At 37.7% G+C, this 20,375-nt stretch overlaps 1 protein-coding gene across 1 annotated transcript in view; it reads right to left on the reverse strand.

Annotated features, from left to right (window-relative positions):
• Window positions 1–13,445, reverse strand: part of PAK5 (p21 (RAC1) activated kinase 5) — a 283,597-nt gene extending 270,152 nt beyond the window's left edge. The window contains exon 1 of the mRNA XM_033095502.1: window positions 13,037–13,445. The gene's annotated coding sequence lies outside the window, so the exon portion shown is untranslated. The remainder of the gene's footprint in view (window positions 1–13,036) is intronic.
• Between the last annotated feature and the right edge of the window lie 6,930 nt (window positions 13,446–20,375).

Below are 20,375 nucleotides of genomic sequence, written 5' to 3' on the forward strand. Positions count from 1 at the left end.
GCCCTCTGCAACCAGCAATGGCAACTGGACCTGGAGCTGAGCTGTGCCCTCCACAACTAAGATTGAAAGGACAACAACTTGACTTGGAAAAAAGTCCTGGAAGTACACACTGTTTCCCAATAAAGTGCTGTTCCCTTTCCCCAATAAAATCTTTAAAAATAAATAAATAAATAAATAAAATTGAGGTCTGGAAAAAAAAATTGGAAACTACTTCCTAAAATCTTCTCTGACTCCTCTAGAATTTTCTCTCATTTGTTTTTCATTACTTTATAGTAAGGTACAGTGATATCATTATTCTCAGTCACCCTGGGTAATTCCAATATTGATTTTGAGATTTTCCTAGCCATTCTATAGAATGTATATCATTTACAAAGTTCTACTTCACTTCTAAGAGCATATTTGCATTCTGAATATTTCATACTTTCCAGATGATAGTATCATATGAAATATGATAGCATCCATTTGTGTTCTGATAATTCCTACCTCTAGCAAGCTCAAGACCGTGTAATTTCTTTTTCAATTTCATTTTAATTCAAATTAAACACAAGAGGAAATTCTCTGTAATCATCTAATGTTGAAAAAATATTGAAAGAGTTAGTTGCTGAAGCCTAACAATGCAAATATCCCCAACAAATATCCCTAAACTCAATCATTTTAAATAAACTTCATGCCAGCACAGGAGGCTTAATGCTAGATATTTTTTTCTAGCACAGAATTTTAAAAATGCACCTTTCTAAAATGCTGTTTGCCTTATATTTAAATTATTAAATAAGTTGGCTCATATTTTCAGGAAATGAGATTTTTAAAAGGAACAATATATAAGGATAAAATGATCTAAAACCATAGAACCAAAGATTCTAATCCAAAGATTACAAATTCAAAAGCCTTCAAGGACCGAGGTAATATAAACACGTAACATGGCCTGATCCTGATAATAAACAGTAGGGAGTGATGGGGACTGTGGCAAAGTGAAGACTCCATTACCTACCACATTAGCTACTCAGCCAAAGTGGATGGTTGCCATGAGGAAACATCGTCAGTGTTGCCAAATTTCTTATTGGTGTATATATGATTTTTTTAAAAAAAGAGAAGCCATAAATCTGGTTTTTCAGGTGAAATTTCACACTATGTATGCCACACAGAACACATCTAGCCCACAAGACTGGAAGGGGCTCTAAAATCAACATTATCAAATGTCAGTACTTACTAGAATTCTGTGTTCTTCTTTACCTCCCAGTTTTGAAAGGATGGCTCAACTATATTTCACAAATAGTGCAAGTCTCCAATTGTTGTTCTCTGATTCCTAGTTGTTAGTGGGCTCTAGGTGGCAAGTGTTCAACCAGTGTAGACGGCTAATATGCCAGTACAGGTATCCACCACGGGAATCCAAGTTAAAGTAAGGACAGTGGCTTCTTTCATTGAGAATATCTATACGTTGCCTTTAAAAATCCCTTCTGGTTGCCACCCTAGAATCTTCTCTCTGCGAATCCTGACACAAATACATGTGACCAAGAGCCTGAAGAGACCCTGGGTCTCACACTGGGGAACCCCTTGCTTGGACCACTTACTTTGATTCATTTCTCTCCCAAGCCTTCCCAGTTTTTCTCATTTTTTAGGGCATCTGTTACTATGGAAACAAGTGGTGCCAAAGACTTACGCAGAATTGAATAAAACCCCACCTTTCAGTATAGAAAAAAAATCAATTGATGTTTAAGCAGGGGTCACATCACCAACCAATCATATTCATACCAGGTTTGGGACAACAGAGCAGTAGACCTAAGTTGCATCTAGTAATCAAATAATCATTCTTAACATTTTTCAAGAAGCTCAGTTTATTTACTTACTCTATAGTTGGAAAACTTGCTCTTAGCTTATTGTTTACTTCATTACTTTCTCTCTTTTCAGTGTATTCAGAATATCTGTTATACTCCTAGCCAATATTAGAACTTTTGTCTGTAACCAGAAACAGAGAGAATTAATCTTTTCTGCCACGTGTCTTTCATTTATAGGAAGTAAAAAGTGAACATTAGTGTGAAACTTTTTTTTTTTTTTAAGAAAATAGCTTAGATCATTGTTAGGTTCCATTCCAGAATTTTAAACTATGGCATTACCCTTCTGCATCTGGACTCATTTCTCAGCTTAGGTAACATCCAGTTATCCACAAACATTTATTAAAGATCTGACACATGTATGCATAAAGATAAGTGCTGGGGATACAGAGATGAAGAGACTAGATATGTACTTTAGAAGAGTTCTCAGTCTAATACAAAAGGGAGTCAAGTAAAAAAATAAACATTGAACAAATATTATTTATTAATGCTTTGAGATGGATAATCCAGAACAATGTGGGAGAATTCTGAGCGGAGGTGGGGGAGGGAATTGTGGCTGCATAGGAAGTTTATAATAAGAAGGTGATAATCAGATAATCAGATGTTCATTTGAGGATGACAATGAAGACAAAAATAGAGAAGACGTTGACACAAGGTCTAGTTGAGAGATGTCAAGAGGAGTCACAGTGGGGACAGGGAAGGGCATATGCAAGAAAGATTTTAGTTTTTTTTTTTTTTTTTATTGGGGAAATTTGGGGGAACAGTGTGTCCCTCCAGGGCCCATCAGCTCCAAGCAGTTGTCCTTCAATCTCGTTGTAGAGTGCGCAGCTCAGCTCCAAGTCCAGTTGCCATTTTCAATCTTAGTTGCAGGCAGTGCACTATCCCTTGTGGGAAGTAAACTGGCAACCTTGCTGCAGAGAGCTCCTGCTCTAACCAGCTGAGCCATCCGGCTGCCCCTCCAGAAGCCCAGTGGCAGTTCGTTGTCTTCAATCTGCTGTGTTTCTTCGAAAATAAGACCGAATTGGAAAATAAGCCCTAGCATGATATTTCAGGATGACATCCCCTGAATATAAGCCCTAATGCGTCTTTTGGAGCAAACCTTCATATAAGACCTGGTCTTATTTTTGGGGAAACACAGCGTAGTTGTGGAGGGTGCAACTCACTGGCCCACGTGGAAATCAAACCGGCAACCCTGTTGTTTAAGGCTCACGTTCCAACTAACTGAGCCATCAGTTCGCCCCACAAGAAAGTTTTAATTTGATGAGATTTAGGTACTCCTTGGCTGTGACAAGGGAGAGTGGAGTCTACTTTAAGTAGAAGGAAGATAGAACACAATTTGGAGGTAGTGGTTGTCTCAAAAACTCTCATAAAAGGGTAAAACAAACTACTATTTAACGCAAGTCATGAATAGTTTTTATTTGTGACTAAATATTATTGGAAAATTCCTTTTGTTTTTTTTCAATCTCTCTAAAACCTAAAGAAGAGAAAACATTGTCCTAAAAACTACACAGATGAGGAAAGCTCTAACTTCAGTTTCTTCTGTAAGATTTTGTTTTCCTTGAACCCTCCCGCCTCTATCAGTGTTTATATTTTTAGAGGTTAAATCATACCCACATAGTAACTGTTTTGACTATGGAGGAAGAAGCTTTCTTTTAAATCAATGAAGTATAAGTTTTCTAATCTTCCCTTTCAGGAAGTTCTCTTCCTAGGTCAGTAAATTGCATTGGAGCTAAATTAGGCAAGAGAGCAACCCGTTGACAGTTAAGAACAATTAGCTAGAAAATCAGTGTTTTACACATACATCCATTTGTATAATTCAAATAGTCAAGGTTAGAAGCAAAGAGATCAAGTTCCATCCAGAAAACAGCTAAAGAGTTTCTTAAATAGTATGTCAACCTGGAAGTTGAAGTTGAATTGAAAAGTGAAGCTAACAGTTGTTGACTCTTAGGTTGAAGTAAGAAAATGTAGGACAAGGAGGAGGGGTCCTATAGAAAAAGCTCATAACTGGCTTTGATTACCTTCCTCCAGCCAAGTATCTGTTTTTCCAACAGATGAGGAGAGGTGGTCTGGAGAAAGATAAGGATTTGAGTCAACAGACCTCTACCCATCTTAGGTCATGCCTTCCTGTGGAAGAGCATGCACCACTTCTTCCGCCAAATCAGTATGTGACTCCCTCAGCCCACCCAACAAACTATAAGTCCTCGGGACAAGGGTTCTCTGACTCTCGTGCTCGCACTTGCTCTCCCTTTCTCTGTCTACCTCTCTGTCTCTCTCTCTCTCTCTCTCTCTCTCTCTCTCTCTCTCTCTCTCTCTCCCTCTCTCCTACCTCAGCTAGGCCTCTCTCTCCCTCCTCAGCTAGGCCCATTCTCTTCCCTGAGAAAGTATCACTAATAAAGCCTGCTTGCATACTAATCAGCTTGCTGACCTTTGATTCTTCACTGTACAGGCAAGAAATACCGAAACTCCTGTAACAACTCTATCATAGATCTTGTATTTGGGCCTGAAGGTGTGAGTGAGTGAGCCCTCTCGCCCACCCCCCTGTAATTTATTTTTAAAATAGTGATGGAACCAATAATTGGATGAAATCATCTTGACTCAGTTTAACAGTGGGGTGATGGAGGCTTGGGGATGAACCAGAACTTTAAGGAAAATAAAAGGCACACATCGTTGCCAACTTACCTTCATCACCAATGACACAGATGGCAATTCCCTTGAAAACTGGCAGAGGGAATCCTGTAACTGACATCTGTTTTAAAATGTAAGTTAAATTTATTTCTCATAGAAGCAACCAAATATTGATTTTTGGCTTTGATCATTCAAGTAATCATAATACTGAACACAGCCAGGCAGTCAATGCATTTACTTTTCCCTTTCATGAGGAAATTTGCATGAACAGAAATGCCAAATCAGAGGATTCAGAATCAAAGTGGGTAGATTAATCCAGTGATTTTTAAAAAATTATTGACGGGTCAAGAACTCCAAACAAAACTTTTTTTACACACTGAGTTGCCATACACCACCGTGTTAATGGACAATTGGATTCAGATAAGCCTGGGTTTGACTACTCTTCGCTACTCTACGTATCTGCATGATATTTTGCCTTGAATTACCTAGTTTATAGACTCTATGAAGATTTATCAAGATACACAGGTAAAATCCTTGGATGAGGGCTGCACACATCTTGTTCAATATGTTGGCTATAATCACAGGAGTGCAATCTACTTTTCTTATAATCTATATTGCTGTTGCACAAGCAGCTAATGTATGCGTGTACATGGGCGTGTGTGAAAAATTGAGTGTTACACTTCTAAAATAGCTACTCAAACAGGCCTGATCCTAAGAGTTGAGGGAGCAAAAGCACAAATAGAGTCCAATTATTATACCATGTTTCCCCGAAAATAAGACCTAGCCAGACCATCAGCTATAGTGCGTCATTTGGAGCAAAAATTAATATAAGACCCAGTTTTATTTTACTATAACATAAGACCGGGAATATAATATAATATAATATAATATAATATAATACTCGGTCGTATATTAATTTGGGGAAATACGGTATATCTCAATATTTAAATATGATAAATCAAGCTAAAAATTATAAATTATTATGTGCCTAGTCTGCCAACATGCCTCCATAACAACCTAGAAGTCAGGCTTAAATTTAGAATACCCGAATTCCAAGAAGAGGGCACAATAAGGAGAACCAACCTCCTGCTCCTCCCCTGCTCTTTCCACCCTAGCCTCCAGCACTATTGTGGACTATACCATCCACACATCCCAACTCCATCCACACCTCCACTGACAGTCTATATCCAGCCGCCCTTGGGCCCAGGAGCCTTAAGAGCAGGGAAGTCCAAGGTCTCAGATATGCAGAGCAGGACCCTCTGAAGGGGGCAAAGTGGCACATGGGTTCTCTGATTGGTGCCAAAGGGCATGGCTGTACAGGTGCACAAAAGTTGGAGGACAGAGCAGCTGGTTCTTTATCATGCAGTGTCCAGGGCAAGGGCCTGTCTTGGTAATATGAGATTTTCTCTGTGATGTTTTTAGTGCAATTGAAGAATAATTACCTTTTTCCTTCCATTTGCAAGTCTTCTTTCCTCAGGGAAAAGTTTATAAACAGCTATCAAAGTAACATGAACCTGAGCATTAAGTTACCTGGTTAGCCACAGATATTTCCTATTTATGATGAGACCTGTAGGAAAAATACAAACTGACCTGGAGCTGTCTAGTTTCCAGTTTGGTTCCAATCCATTTTTTGGTTGTTGCTGCTGGTTTTATTTTTGCGCGCGCATACACACACACACACACACACACACACACACACACACACACACACCCATTCCAGGCAATTCTTTAATCTACCCGATAACCTTCTAGTAAGTTCTCTTTACTCAAGTTAGAGTTTCTTTCATTTGCATGCAAACTAAGAGTCACTGCTGAAACACCTGCCAGAGCCCCTGACATAAGAGATAATCAATGAATGTTACAGAAATGAATAATTATAACCTAAATGCGTATTACTGCCATATTTGTAAAATAGTGTATATTTTCACTGATTCATAAAACAATGTTATCATTTACTAAATATTGAAAAATCTGGAAAGGTATAAAAAATTAAAAGTACTCCCCAGCCGTTGCCTAACTTTGTTTTTCTTCCAGTTTTTATATGCCAGTGCGATATTTCCATTTCACAAAACACGCATCATTGTAATGCAGTGGTGCGTTTGGTTATTTCCATTTAAAATTGTGATGAGGGTTGTTCCATGTCATTACATAATCTTCTAAGTGATCGATTTTAACATCTTCGTAATAGTCTGTAATTTTGGGACCTTAAAATATCTTTAACCAGCCCCCAATTTTTAGTTATGTAGGTTGTTTCATTTTTTCCTATTATTATAGAATATATTATAATAAATAATCCTCTACATAAAACTGCCTCCATCTATTTCCTTAGCAAAGACTAAAATAAGTTAAAATTAAAAGCCAGAGAAACACTTGTATCAAATAATTTGAATTTTTAAAAGCTTTTCACAAATATTTTCAAATTGTTCTCTAGGAAGGTTGTATCACATAGATCTTCCACCAGTAGTAATGAGAATGTCCTCATTGCATCCTTGCTAGTACTATTTTTTACATATATACATATTTTTGTTCGTTTACTACATGAAACACACGAAGTCTCTTTTTTGTTTTAATTTGCATTTCAGTGACTAATAGTATAAAATATTTATTAAATATGTGTATTAGACTTTTATTTCTTCCTTTTAAATTATTCAGATATGCAGAAAATTCTCTTGAGGTATTATTTTCTACTTACTGATATGCAAGAGTTCAGTGTAATTATTATGTTAACTGTTCTGTCATGCTTGGTGTCAACATTTTTCTCCATAATTATTTTCTGCATTAAACTGTATTTTTTTGCATACAAAAGTTTAAAATATTTTCAAATCTATCCTATCTTTTGCTTTGTGATTCTTTCCATTAATTTTATATTAAAAGGCCTTCTCCTAAAATTGTTAAATATTTTCTGCTAGCTTTGTTTCTCACTTGGCGGATGAACTTTCCAGTTTATTTGGAATTTAGTCTAGTGAGTCATGTAAACAGAGGTTCTTAGTTGAATATTTTCTACATAGCCAGTTTCCTTGGCTCTTTTGTCAACTACTCCTCACTATTTAAAAATGCTTCCTCCATCACGGTTCTTTTCCTGAGTTACTTATTGATACTTACACCAATATACTACACTACTGTAATGATTGTAGTTCAATGATCAGATTGATTTTTATTTCTGGAAAGACAACCCACAACTACTGCATTGTAATGCAGTGGCACATTTGGTTATTTCCATTTAAAATTGTGATAAAGTCTGTTCTGTCATTACATAATCTTCTAGGTGATTGATTTTAACATCTTTGTAAAAGATATATGTATTCTTTTGCAAAATTTTCTTGACTATTGTCATATATTTATTTTTCCAGATGGAAGTTAGTATTGATTTGTCAAGTTTTCCAAATCCCAATGCAATAAAACTAATTAATTGTGGCAAAATAACCATTTTATAATATCCATCTTTCTACCCAAGAATAAGGAATGTTTTCAGTTTTGTTCGCTTATTTTATGTATCTAAGTAAAATTTTATAGTTTCCTATCTAAGTCCTTAGATATTTCTCATTATTCCCAAGCATTTTCTGTATATTTACTTTTTTCCTAGGTAATTTATTATTTTTGTGGATTCATAAACAGAATCATTTTCTATTGTATTTTTTAGTTGGCAAATACTGGCATTTTGTGTAGCCATTGATTTTTGAACATGTATTGTATAAGCAACCACCTTACTGAAATCTCTTATTAGGTCCTTCAGGTTTTAGCTGACTCAATTGTGTATTCATCAGTTTAAACAAAATCAAGACACAATGTCTGATTTTTCGTTATTTAGGTGAAAAGTTATACTTAACCGTATGCATTAAATGGTATTTTTATTCATTTTTTAAAATCACCTTTTATGTGAATAATGAAAAGACATGAAATTGAGGCTACTCAAGAAATCCAAAATGTAACCTGTGCTCCATTGTTGAACCCCATTCATTTCCGTTGGGTACTCAGTCTTGCAATTCAAAACTACCAAAAAGAGCTCTGAATGAGAGAGACATTAAGTCACTTCTCACTTAGATTAAACAAGACAAATAAAACAATTCAGCTGGTAATGAAGAATTTTGACTACTGTAAAAGGCAAAGAAACACACCTGGAAACTGTCCTCATATGAAGAGCCATTTGTCTCTTATTTTAACCTCAGAGACAATAGGCAGAATGATGTTTTAAAGCAGAACAGGGCCCACCTAGATATATTCAGAAAGCAATTGCATGAGCAGATTCCTTTGTCCCCAGATAAACATATTTTCTATTTTAAAAGATCAGGATAATAGAATCTACCAATTATTATATCTACCAAATATCTGTTATACATCTGATTTGGGTTCTGTGTTATTGAGAAAAATTGGAGGACTAGTTATAGTAACAAGTAGGGATAGGGACTGATGAGAACCTGGCATATAACAGAAGCTCAATAAATAATGTTATTAATTATTATTACACATAATATTATTATTTATTATTATTAATCTCTAGAAGGCTAAAAGTCTAGTTCACCATTGTCTTCCTAGGGCCTAAAATGGCAAACATAGATGTCCAACAAACATTTCCAAAATATTTGTTGACTGACTGATGTATTTTTGCAAAATGTTCAATTGCTAGAAAATATTTTGACTCAATTCTTAACTGCTTGCATAAAACCAATTCTTAGGATAGGCAGTTTTAAAAGCCAAGAATACTACTCTTTTGAAGTCAGAATGAGATTCTAAATTGCTCTTTTTATACTAGTAAAAAAAACAAAAATTTGCTAAAAACTCAGATCTTTAAATTGGCACATAAAAATGCTATGAGGAAGAGTATTCATTCCTTCACTCATTCGCCAAATATTTATTGAGCATCTACATGCAAAACACAAAATAAATGGCCATCACAGAGCTTATAGACATTAAGTAAATAGGCAAACAAATAAATAGGTAATAAGTGCTATGGATGAAAAGTAGAAGGGTAATGAAAGATTTGTTATGGGGAAGGGAAATCAAAGAGGCCCAAAGGATGAATACAGCTTGGACTGGCAAAGTATAGGGGGAAGTGGCTGGAATATTCAAGAAAGAGACAGGAAATTCAAGAAACACACTGATATTCAAGAAACACACTGTCACACTGATCAGTGTGACAGCAGCCAAGAGGAAGAGGTGCCCGAGACCGAGGCAGACCAAGTACCCAAGGCTATGAGAGTCTGGGGAATGTCTCCCAAGCATGTGGATACATTTTATGCAGGGATTGACATGATCCTATCTTTTCTGGATGAAGGATTGGAGGGACCAAGCAAGCAAACAGGGGCCTTTTTAGAAAATTACACTAATAATCCAGGTGAGAGATGACGATTTAAAGTTTGATGGTGGGGATGGAAAGAAGAATCTATCAAGATATATTTAGCAATATAAGTAGAAGACGAATTTATAAGATTTTGTCACAGTTTTAGATGTAGAAGGCAAAGGAAATCTCCGAAGTTATCAAAGATGATTCTTAAATTTCTTGCTAAAACAACTCTAAGGATAGTGGTGCCATTTACCAGGATAAGAAAGCTTAGAAAGATGTTAAGATTGGGGCGTTTTTGTTGCTGTTGCCATTTTTGTTTAATTTGGTTTTCTGTCGTTTGTTTGTATTCTATTGGTAGGGTAGCAAAAAGGAGACAACATTAACAAATCCATTTGAGACAGGGTATGTCAGCTATATTACCTGAACTACACTGAGATCCTAGATTGTCTGGGTTTCCAGATAAGTGACAGTTGTATAAATGAGGTATGCTTGAATGCTATTCTTCCCTACCATGGTTGGGTAAATAAAACCTGAAATAGGTTAGCTGGATTAAATAACCTTTAAAGTATTTTTTTGAACTGATACTACTTCTACCTTCTGCATGTGTGCTGACATAATATTAGTGTTGTCATTAAACACGATCATAGGGATGTAGGCGTACTGCACTGAATAGTGTTCCCCCTCAACCCCAAATTTACATCCAACCAGAACCTACAAATATGACTTCATTTGGAAATAAGGTCTTTGCAGATGTAACAAGTTAAGATGAGGTCATACTGAATTAGGGTAGGCCCTAATCCAATATGAATGATGTCCCTCCCTATAAGGGGGAACTTTGCCACATGAAGATACCCTGTTTCCCTGAAAATAAGACCTAGCCGGACCATCAGCTCTGATGCGTCTTTTGGAGCAAAAATTAATATAAGACCCGGTATTATATTATATTATATTATATTATATTATATCATATTATATTATATTATATAAGACTGGGTCTTATTTTACTATAATGCAAGACCTGATGGTCCGGCTAGGTCTTATTTTCGGGAAACAGTAGATGAAAGCAGAGACTGCGGTTCTGCTATCACAAGTCAAGGAACACCAGCAGCTACCAGAAGCTTGAAGAGGCAAGAAAGGATCCTCCCTTAGAGGCTTCAGAGGGAGCTTGGCCCTGTCCATACCTTGATTTTGGACTTCTAGCCTCCAGATCCGTGAGAGAATGAATTCCTGTTGTTTTCAGCAACCTAGTTTTTGGTAATTTGTTATCACAGCCTTAGCAAACTAATAGAGTTGGAACATTAAGGAGATCACATATTTGAATCTGACTAGCATAAAACAGGGCACACAGTACAGGATAAACATCCATTTCCCTTTCTCTTATAACGGTCACCACCAATTTCTTAATAGTTCATATTATGAGTAATCTACACAGCTACCCATTTAGGTAGGTCTTACGTACCTAAAGTCTTTCTAGACTTGTTTTACAGGTGAGGAAACTGAGGCTTGGGAAAGTTAAATAACTTGCCCAAGATCACAAAGCTAAAATCAGGAGAGTCTAAGCTCAAACTCAGGTCTGTCTCATCACCAAGATGATACCAAAACCTAGAACTCCCGCTTCTCACACTTGCAGCATTTTAGCAAACTGACAAAGTGGAGGGGATGCACTGCCAAATGTGTTTTCAATGCCTGCAATTAAAACTCACATTTATTTACAAAATAACAAATTACAGGGACCTAATACAATCAACACATTCACACAGGAATAGAAAATTTTTATTCTAAGCCCATCAACTTCTATTGCTTCCATTAGCTGTGCTTCTGCTTTGCACATATGTATTCCAAGTCAAGATACTATCAGATTGGACATTTATGACTTTAATTTACTTAAATGCATTTTCTTCAAGCATTTCCCATTTCATTTTGATGATACTGACTAATTTTTGCTACCTAAGGAGACCATAAAGTAAAGACTGTATGTACAGAGGGAAGTGTCTAAACTTTGTAGTCGCAGATGTCCATTCTTTAAATTATAAAGCAAAAAATAAAAGCATATTCTAAATTTACCTTCCCTTCCTAACCGAGTGAGTTGTGCTGCTGAATATAACAGATATACAAATATAAGGTGACAGAAATGTTATTATGGGGTGTCAATTTCATAGAATTGTAGTAACATCTAGTACATTTGGACTCGGGTAAGAAAGAGTGTTAACATGCTACCAGACCCCAAAAGAGCAAAGGATGTGGTGAGGGGTTCCTGAGTTAGTTACCTAAGACATACTTCTTGACAGAACTCTGTGGAATGCCAGGTTTCCTGATTTCCCCCAAAGTGCATTCAGCTTTCTAAGCTGTCATCAACTATTAAGGAGGACACTTACCTCTGGCTTTGTGCCAACTTTTTTTCTTTATTAATTTGGCCTTAAAAAGCCCACAACAGATAGCCCCAATGCTTCCAATTCCCTTAATTGATATCTAATGTTGAATTAACTTGTGTCCCATGTTTAAAGCTCCAAATATACAAACATGGGTTCAAGAAGGGCTAACACGCTTCTCCAAACTGGGCTCTCATCTCTGGACTGTTCAAGTTTGCCCTACGGGAGGCCGACATAACACTGAATTTTGACAAGAGTTTGGAACCTAGATCCTTTTCCACGCTCTGCCCACACCTGTGCCCATGAGCAGAAGTTCTCTCTCCATTAAAACCTACCACGCACCCATACGCGCGCGCACACACACACCAAGGCAAGTAACAAAGGAAAACACAGCCCCAAAGGGACTCAGCTATTGCATCTTCCAGTCTATACCTGCCAAGAGACAAAAACCGTACGGGAATCCTGCCCTGGCAATATGTCCAACACTCCTCAGGAGATGCAGGCACCGTGACACCCCCGGGCGTGTGCGGCTGTTATACACAAAGAACTGGTGCTGGGCTTGCTAGCGGTCTGGGGGGACCAACGCACTCCCAATACTGGTATCCGGCGTTCTCCCCCACGCCCTCCCACCCAGCATAAAGGAACTATCCTTTATTTGACCGGTGGAGAGAGCCAAGGCTGGATGGTAGCGCATGGGTGGGTGTGTGGGAGGGAGGCGCGGGGCGGTCCCCGGATCCCTTCCTTCCAGGCAGCCGGTCCCCAGCCTTTGACATCTCCTAGGAGATGCACAATTGCGCGCTGTCACAGATGTCCGCTTCGCATCCTTTCCGGGCAAAGGAAGATGCCCCGGGTCCCAGCCGTGCGCATCCTCGCAAGCGCCCCTCCCCGTGCCCACATCCACCCAGGCAGCCCCGCCAGGCGCGCCTGCCTACCTGGTGGCTGGCTGTCAGCGAGACGGCGGTGCCTCATCCCCTTCGCCGCCTCGGCTGCTACATCGCTAGGAGCGCCATGTTCCCGGTCTCCCCGGGCGCACGCCGGGCAACTACTACGGTCTGGGTAGGGGCAAGGGGGCGGGGGCCGGCGGGAGGGGGTGGGAGGCGCAGCCAAAGCTTTCTACTCTCCACCCAAGCCTCCCCCAGCTACTGAGCATGCCCAGCTCCCCAGCGTCGCCCCTAGGAGGACTTTCCGTGATCACACGCAGCTGTTCCGGGTTTTCGTGGCAACCGGCGGCAAGCCGGCGGTAGCAGCTGCTGGGGGTGAGAGTAGAGAGGTGTCGGGGGAGGGTCGGGGGAGTGTCTACACTCCGCTGAGCCCCGAGCTGGAGAAAGCTGCCTTTTCCTCATCCAGTCACACTTATCCTCTATCCTCCCAGGCGAGGGCAGCTCCTGCAAGCCTCCTCCCCACACACTCCGGTTTTGCAGAAATTTTGTGCAGGACCAATGCAGGGCTGAGATTTGCTTAAGAGGCGAGCCAAGAGTAGGAGGGGCGGGGCTGGGAGACAGATCCTTCCGCTAGCCTCATGGCTACCACCTGGACACAAGCTTCTCAAACTTCAATGTGCCTGTGAATTAACATGTGGATTCAAATTCAGTTGGTCTGGCCGGGGGCCTGAGATTCTACTAGCTAAACATGCTCCCAGGTGATGTGATGCTGCATGCAGGTCCTGCCACCACACTTGAGTAGCAAGGATCTAGAGAACCCCACTCTTACCTCCTGGTCCAGAAATGGTCTCTGGTGTCCACAAGTAGTGTGGCCGCTAAGTGAAGGTACCCCCGGGGGTTGCTGTGCCGCCTTGGCAGGAATCTCAGTAGGGCTGAGCTCCACAAGCAGCCTAAACTGGCTACTTTCTGACAGAATTTGTGGCCTAGAGGAAAATATGTGCCTTGATCTCTTTGCTCACTTTGCTAGGGGATAGCAAACTAGTTGTTAGTTGAGCCTCTAAAGTCGGAACTAGTCTGCCTTGGCTGTTCCCCTGCCTTTCCTGAACTGAGACAAAAACTCAGACGCTGCATCAGTGTCAATTTATTATACATGTAAGGGTAAGACTGGACTTGTCCATTTAAGAAGACTGATAAGAGTAGAGTGTTTATGTACCAAGAGTTGACCGAGCTTTCTGATGAGTGATGTTTGAACTGAAGCTTGCAGAGATAACTTGTGATTCATCTTAAACCCCTTTGTTGCCCCCTCCCTTCCCAACCCTCAAAGGCTCCAGCATTGTCAAGAGTATTCACTATCCACACCACAGTGAGAGACAGAGATTCACAAAACCAGTCATGAGTTTTGGAAACGAAGAAGTCTATCTCCAGATGCCCTAACAGTACCCTCATGAGTCAGTGACATAGTATCTGACCCCATAACTGGATAGCAGATTATAAATAAGAGTTTGTATATATTGGTACTCTATTATACTCAACAACTCTAAACAATTTTCTAGTTAATAGTATCATATATGTCACTTCCTTCTTGCTTGTCTTCCATTCACTCAATACCCTCAGTGTAGTAGCTGCCACATGAAAACAGGAACCATATGATAAATGTATGCTTACTTTTCTCCCTCAATATTTCTCTGTATAAAGGATAAATATGTCCTGGTACATTGTACTCTGTTTTTATGTTTAAATGAATAAGAATCTCTAAATCCATTTCTTATTCTTTAAGCAACTCACACCGCCCTAACTACCAACCCACCACCCACACTTTTATTTGCATAAATATTTTCTATATTTGACTTTCTTTTATGTGTGCTGGCACAGATGCAAAAGCTCCAAAATATTTTATAGAAGTGTTGTTTATTTGTGATTGATTGGTATCAATTAAAATTTGGCTTTGTATTACTGAGCTTTAATCACTTAAAACAACTTTGCTATTATAGATAAAGCTTGCGCTTGTGTGGTTATTTTTACTGGTTAAATACTGTGATTATTGTTAGTTTCCTCAAATTCATTTAGGAGTTATACAAGGTAAACATAAACGAGTAATGGTACTATTTCTGTAAATATTACACTGCATTAAGTCCGAGGTGTTTTCTTTTTATATAACGCAATTTCTTGAGAATTTAGCAGGCAAGATGTTGATTAAGGACCAACACCTGTGGGTGTGAGATACAGGAAACAAGTGGGCAGTGGTAGAAGTCAATCTATGATGCAGGCCAATGACAGTATTGGCCACCAGCACTCCAGGAAGCTCTGGAGCTAGGATGACCCTTCAGAATTGTCCCAAGTTAGTTTGAGTTGTCTGGTCCTTTTTATACTAACAGTAATCATTGAGTGTGAAATATCTTGGAAAGGGCACGAACTTGAGGCAGCTCTCTGAAGCTGAGGCAATCTCTGAAGAAGAGAACAGCTAAAGGCCTTCCCTCAGCAGTAGTCCCTGAAGCTGGGGTAACAGGTCCTTCACTTAAGGGGGATCTGCATAATACATTACTTAGTCCACATAATACATTTATTGAATATATCATTTTTGAATACACAAAGTAGACGGATTTATCCAGAGATTTAAAAGTTGGAAAATAAAATAACCTTTAATCAGCCATTGGGAGTTCTTAGAGAAGTCATTGAGAGAATGTGACCACCGGTTGACCCATGAGCTGGAACTGGGCAATCAGAGGCTCCTCATCCCTCCCATGTCCTTGGAATGTACTCTCTGCCCTCTGTTCCCACAGTAGGAACTGGCTTCAAGGATATGACCTTGATAGAGTAATGTATTGTTGAGACCATCTGGAGAGTATACAAGACTGAACCCAGTTAAGGCCTCTATATAAACTTTTAAGATTCTAGAGAATGGGTACAGAGATTTACTCATCTTGCAGCCCAAGACAAGCCTCCTCGTAAGTTTCCTTGCTTATTAAAATTGCCACCTATCAATCTGCCTCTTTCTTAGTTCTCCTTGCCCTCTCTATATGGGGGCCAGTATCAGATTTCCCCTGGAACCTCCTGAGTTTGCTTCTTTTACACTATCTCCCCTAGAAAATAGAAGAGGAGGATGTACTTCCTAACTTATTTTATGAGGCCAGTATCACCCTGATACTAAAATTAAATAAGCACAGTAGGGGGGAAACAAAACTACAGACAACTATGTCTTTTGAACTTTAATGCAAAAATCCTCAAAAAAATTACCAAACCAAATGTTACAATGTACAGAAAGAATTGCGTATGATGATCAGGAATGTAGGGCTGGTTTAACATTTAAAAAATTAGTTAATATAATCCACCATACGAACAAACTGAGAAAGAAAAATATGATTATATCAATTGATACAGAAAAAATATATGACAACTCTAACATGCATTCACGATTAAAAACTCTCAGCAAGTTAGGAATAGGGAAGAATTACCTCAACTTTATTTAAACTGACTACAAAAAAAAAAAACACCTAGCTAACATCAAACTTAGTGGTGAAAGACTGACTGCTTTTCCTTTAAGATGTGGAACAAGGCTAACATGTCTGTTTCCACCATCTTGTTCAACATAGTAGTGGAAATTCTAGCCACTACAATGAGACAAGAAAAACAAGTAAAAGCCATTGGATTGGAAAGGAATAAATAAAACTGTCTCTATTTGCAGATGACACGATTATCTACATAGAAAATGAAAAAAAAAAAAAAAGTCTACAAAAATAACTCCTAAAACTAACAAGTGAGATCAGCAAACTTGCAGGATACAACATATACACACAAAAGTCAACTTTATTTTGCTATACATGCAGAAAATAAAATTTAAAACACAATGCCACTCACATTTGCTCCAAACAAAATGAAATACTTAGGTATACACATAAAACATGTATGGGATCTGTATGCTAAAAATTACAAGATACCAATGAAACAAATCAAAGAAGACCTGAATAAATGGTGAAACATACTGTGTTCATGAATTAGAAGATTTAGTATAGTAAAGATAGCAATTTCACCAAAATTTATCTAAATGTTTACTTAAATTCCTATAAAAATTTCAGTGTGATTTTGTATAATTGTCAACTTTATTCTAGTATTTATATGGAAAGACATGGGCTCTAGTATAGCTAATCAACTTGACAAAGAAGAATAAGATGGGAAGAACCACTTTTTCTAATATTAAGGCTTTACAGTTATCAAGACAGTGTGATATTTGCAGAGGGATAGACATGTAGATCAATGAAACAAAACAAAGAACCTAGAAATAGACTCACAAATGTGACCAACTCATTGTTGACAAAGGTGCAAAAAGCAATTCAATGGACAAAGAATAGCTTTTTCAACAAATGGTGCTGGAACAACTAGATATTCGTAGGCAAAAAATGAACCTCCCCACAACTAACATCATACTCAGTGGTGAAAGACTGAAATCTTTCCCTCTAAGATCAGGAGGAACAGGCAAGGCTGACCACTTTTGCCACTCCTACCTACATAGTACTGAGAGTTCTAGTGAGAACAATTAAACAACAAAAAGAAATAAAAGACATAAAAATTGGAAAGGCGGAAGTAAAATTACTTCTGTTTGCAGAAAATATGATCTTGTACGTAGAAAACCCAAAAGATTCCATACCAAAAAAAAGTCAGCATAGATGAATTCAACAAAGTTGCAGGTACAAAATTAGCACACAAAAATCAGTTGCATTTCTATACACTAACAATGAAAAATCCAAAAAGGAAATTAGGAAATAATTTCATTTTCAATAGTATAAAAAACAATAAAATACTTAGGAATTCATATAATCAAAGAAGTGAAAGATTTGTGCACTGAAAACTATAGAATGTTGTTAAAGAAATTAAAGACATATATAAATGAAAAGGCATAACATACATGTTCATGGATTAGAAGACTTAATATTGTTAAGATGTCAGTACTACCAAACGCAATCCCTAGAAAAATCTCAATGATGTTTTGTGCAGAAATAGAAAAAAATCTATCTTAAAATTCATATGTAATCTCAAAGGACCCAAATAGCCAAAACAATCTTGAAAAAGAACAAAGCTGGAGGACTCATACTTCCTGATTTCAAAACTTACTAGAAAGCTACAGTAATCAAAACAGTGTGGCACAGGCATAAAGATAGACATAAAGACCAATGGAATAAAATAGAAAGCCCAGCAATAAATCCTCACATATATGGTCAAATGATTATTGACAAGGGTGCCAAGACCATTTAATGGGGAATGAACAACTTTTTCAGCAAATGATGTTGGGAAAACTGGATGTCCATGTAAAAAAGAATGAAGTTGGACATTTAGCTTATACCATATACAGAAATTAACTTAAAATGTATTTTAAAAATCTGAACATAAGAGTTAAAACTAGAAAACATAGGGAAAAATCATCATGACATTAGATATAGCAATGATTTCCTGTATATGACATGAACAGCACAGAAATCAAAAGAAAAATTAGATAAACTGAACTACATCAAAATGAAAATCTTCTGTGGAAAGGATGCAATCAATAGGGTGAAAGGGTAATCCACAGAATGGGAGAAAATATTTGCAAACTATATATTTGATGAGACTAATGTCCAGAGTATTAAAGAACTCCTAAAACTCAATAAAAACAACAACAAAACCCAATTTAAAAATGACCAAAGCACTTGAATAAACATTTGTCCAAAGAAGATATACAGATGACCGATGAGCACATGAAAAGATGGTCAATATCAGTAGTCAGGGAAATGCAAATCAGAACCACAGTGAGAAGCCACCTCATACCCACTGGGATGGTGATACACATATTAAAAAAAAAAAAAAAAGAAAAGAAATGTTGGCAAGACTGTGGAGAAATTGGAACCCTTGTGCATTGCGAATGCAAAATGATATAGCCACTATGAAAAATAGTATGGCTATTCTTCAAAAATTTAAACAGAATTAACATATGATCCAACAATTCTACATCTGGGTATATATCCAAAAGAATTGAAAGCAGGGACTTAAACTTTTACACCAATAATCACAGCAGCTTTGTTTACAATAGTCAAAAGGTGGAAACAACCCAAATGTTCACTGACAGATGAATGGATAAAACAAAATATACATACAATAGAATATTATCTAGCCTTGAAAAGCAATGAAATTCTGATACAGGTTATTAGGTTGGTGCAAAAGTAATTGCGGTTTAAAAGGTTAAAAATAATTGCAAAACCATAATTACTTTTGTGCCAGCCCATAATACAGTATAGATGAACTTCGAAGACACTGTGCTAAGTGAAGTAAGCCAAACACAAAAGGACAAAATATTGTGTGGTTCCACTTATATAAGGCATATAGAATAGGCCAATTTATAGAGATGGAAAGTAGAATAGTGTTTACCAGAGGTAGAGGGAAGTGTCAGGGAGAAGGAATTACTGTTTAATGGCTACAGTTTCAATTTCGGACAAGAAAAAAGTTCTCGAAATGGATAGTGGTTATGGTTGCAAAAACAAGATGAGTGTTACAAAAATTAACTAAAAGTAGATCATGGACCTAAATATAAAAGTATAAAAATCCTAGAAAAAACATAGGAGAAAATCTTCAGAATCTAGGTCTGGCAAAGAGTTCTTAGACTTGAAGCTGAAACCATAGTCTATAATAAAAGGAAAGACTGGTAAGTTAAACCCCATTAAAATTAAAAATGTATTGTCTGGTAAAGCCCACATGAAGAGGATAAACAGACAAGCTACAGACTGGGGGAAAATATTTGCAACCCACATATCTGACATCTAGGATATATCAGGAAACTCAACAGTTAAAAAATAAACAATTAGAATTAAAAAAAAAATCCAATTAAAAAATGGTGAAGAGACAAGAATGGACTTTTCACTGAAGAAGATATACTGATGGTAAATAAGCATATGAAAAAAATGTTCAATGTTGTTAGACATTAGGAAAATTCAAATTGAAACCACAATGAGATGTCACTACACGCCTCTCAGACTGTCTAAAATAAAAAATTGTGACAACACAAAATGCTGGTGACGATGAGTAGAAACCGGATAATTCATATGTTGCTGGTGGGAATATACAATGGTACAGCCACTCTGGAAAACAGTTTATTAGTATCTCATAAAACTAAGTAGGCAATTACCATATGACCGAGGAATTGCTCTCTTGGGCATTTATCACAGATAAATGAAAACTCACATTCACAGAGAAACATATACAAAAATGGTCACAGCAGTGTGCTTTGCAATAGCCAAAAGCTGGAAACAGCCTAGATATTCTTCAAGAAGTGTATGGTTAAACAAACTCTGGCACATACACACACATCATGGAATACTACTTAGCAACAAAAAACAGATTATTGATATATGCATTAATTTGTATGACT

The sequence above is a fragment of the Rhinolophus ferrumequinum genome, chromosome 23 (assembly GCF_004115265.2).
Source record: "Rhinolophus ferrumequinum isolate MPI-CBG mRhiFer1 chromosome 23, mRhiFer1_v1.p, whole genome shotgun sequence".
Classification (NCBI taxonomy): Eukaryota; Metazoa; Chordata; class Mammalia; order Chiroptera; family Rhinolophidae; genus Rhinolophus; species Rhinolophus ferrumequinum.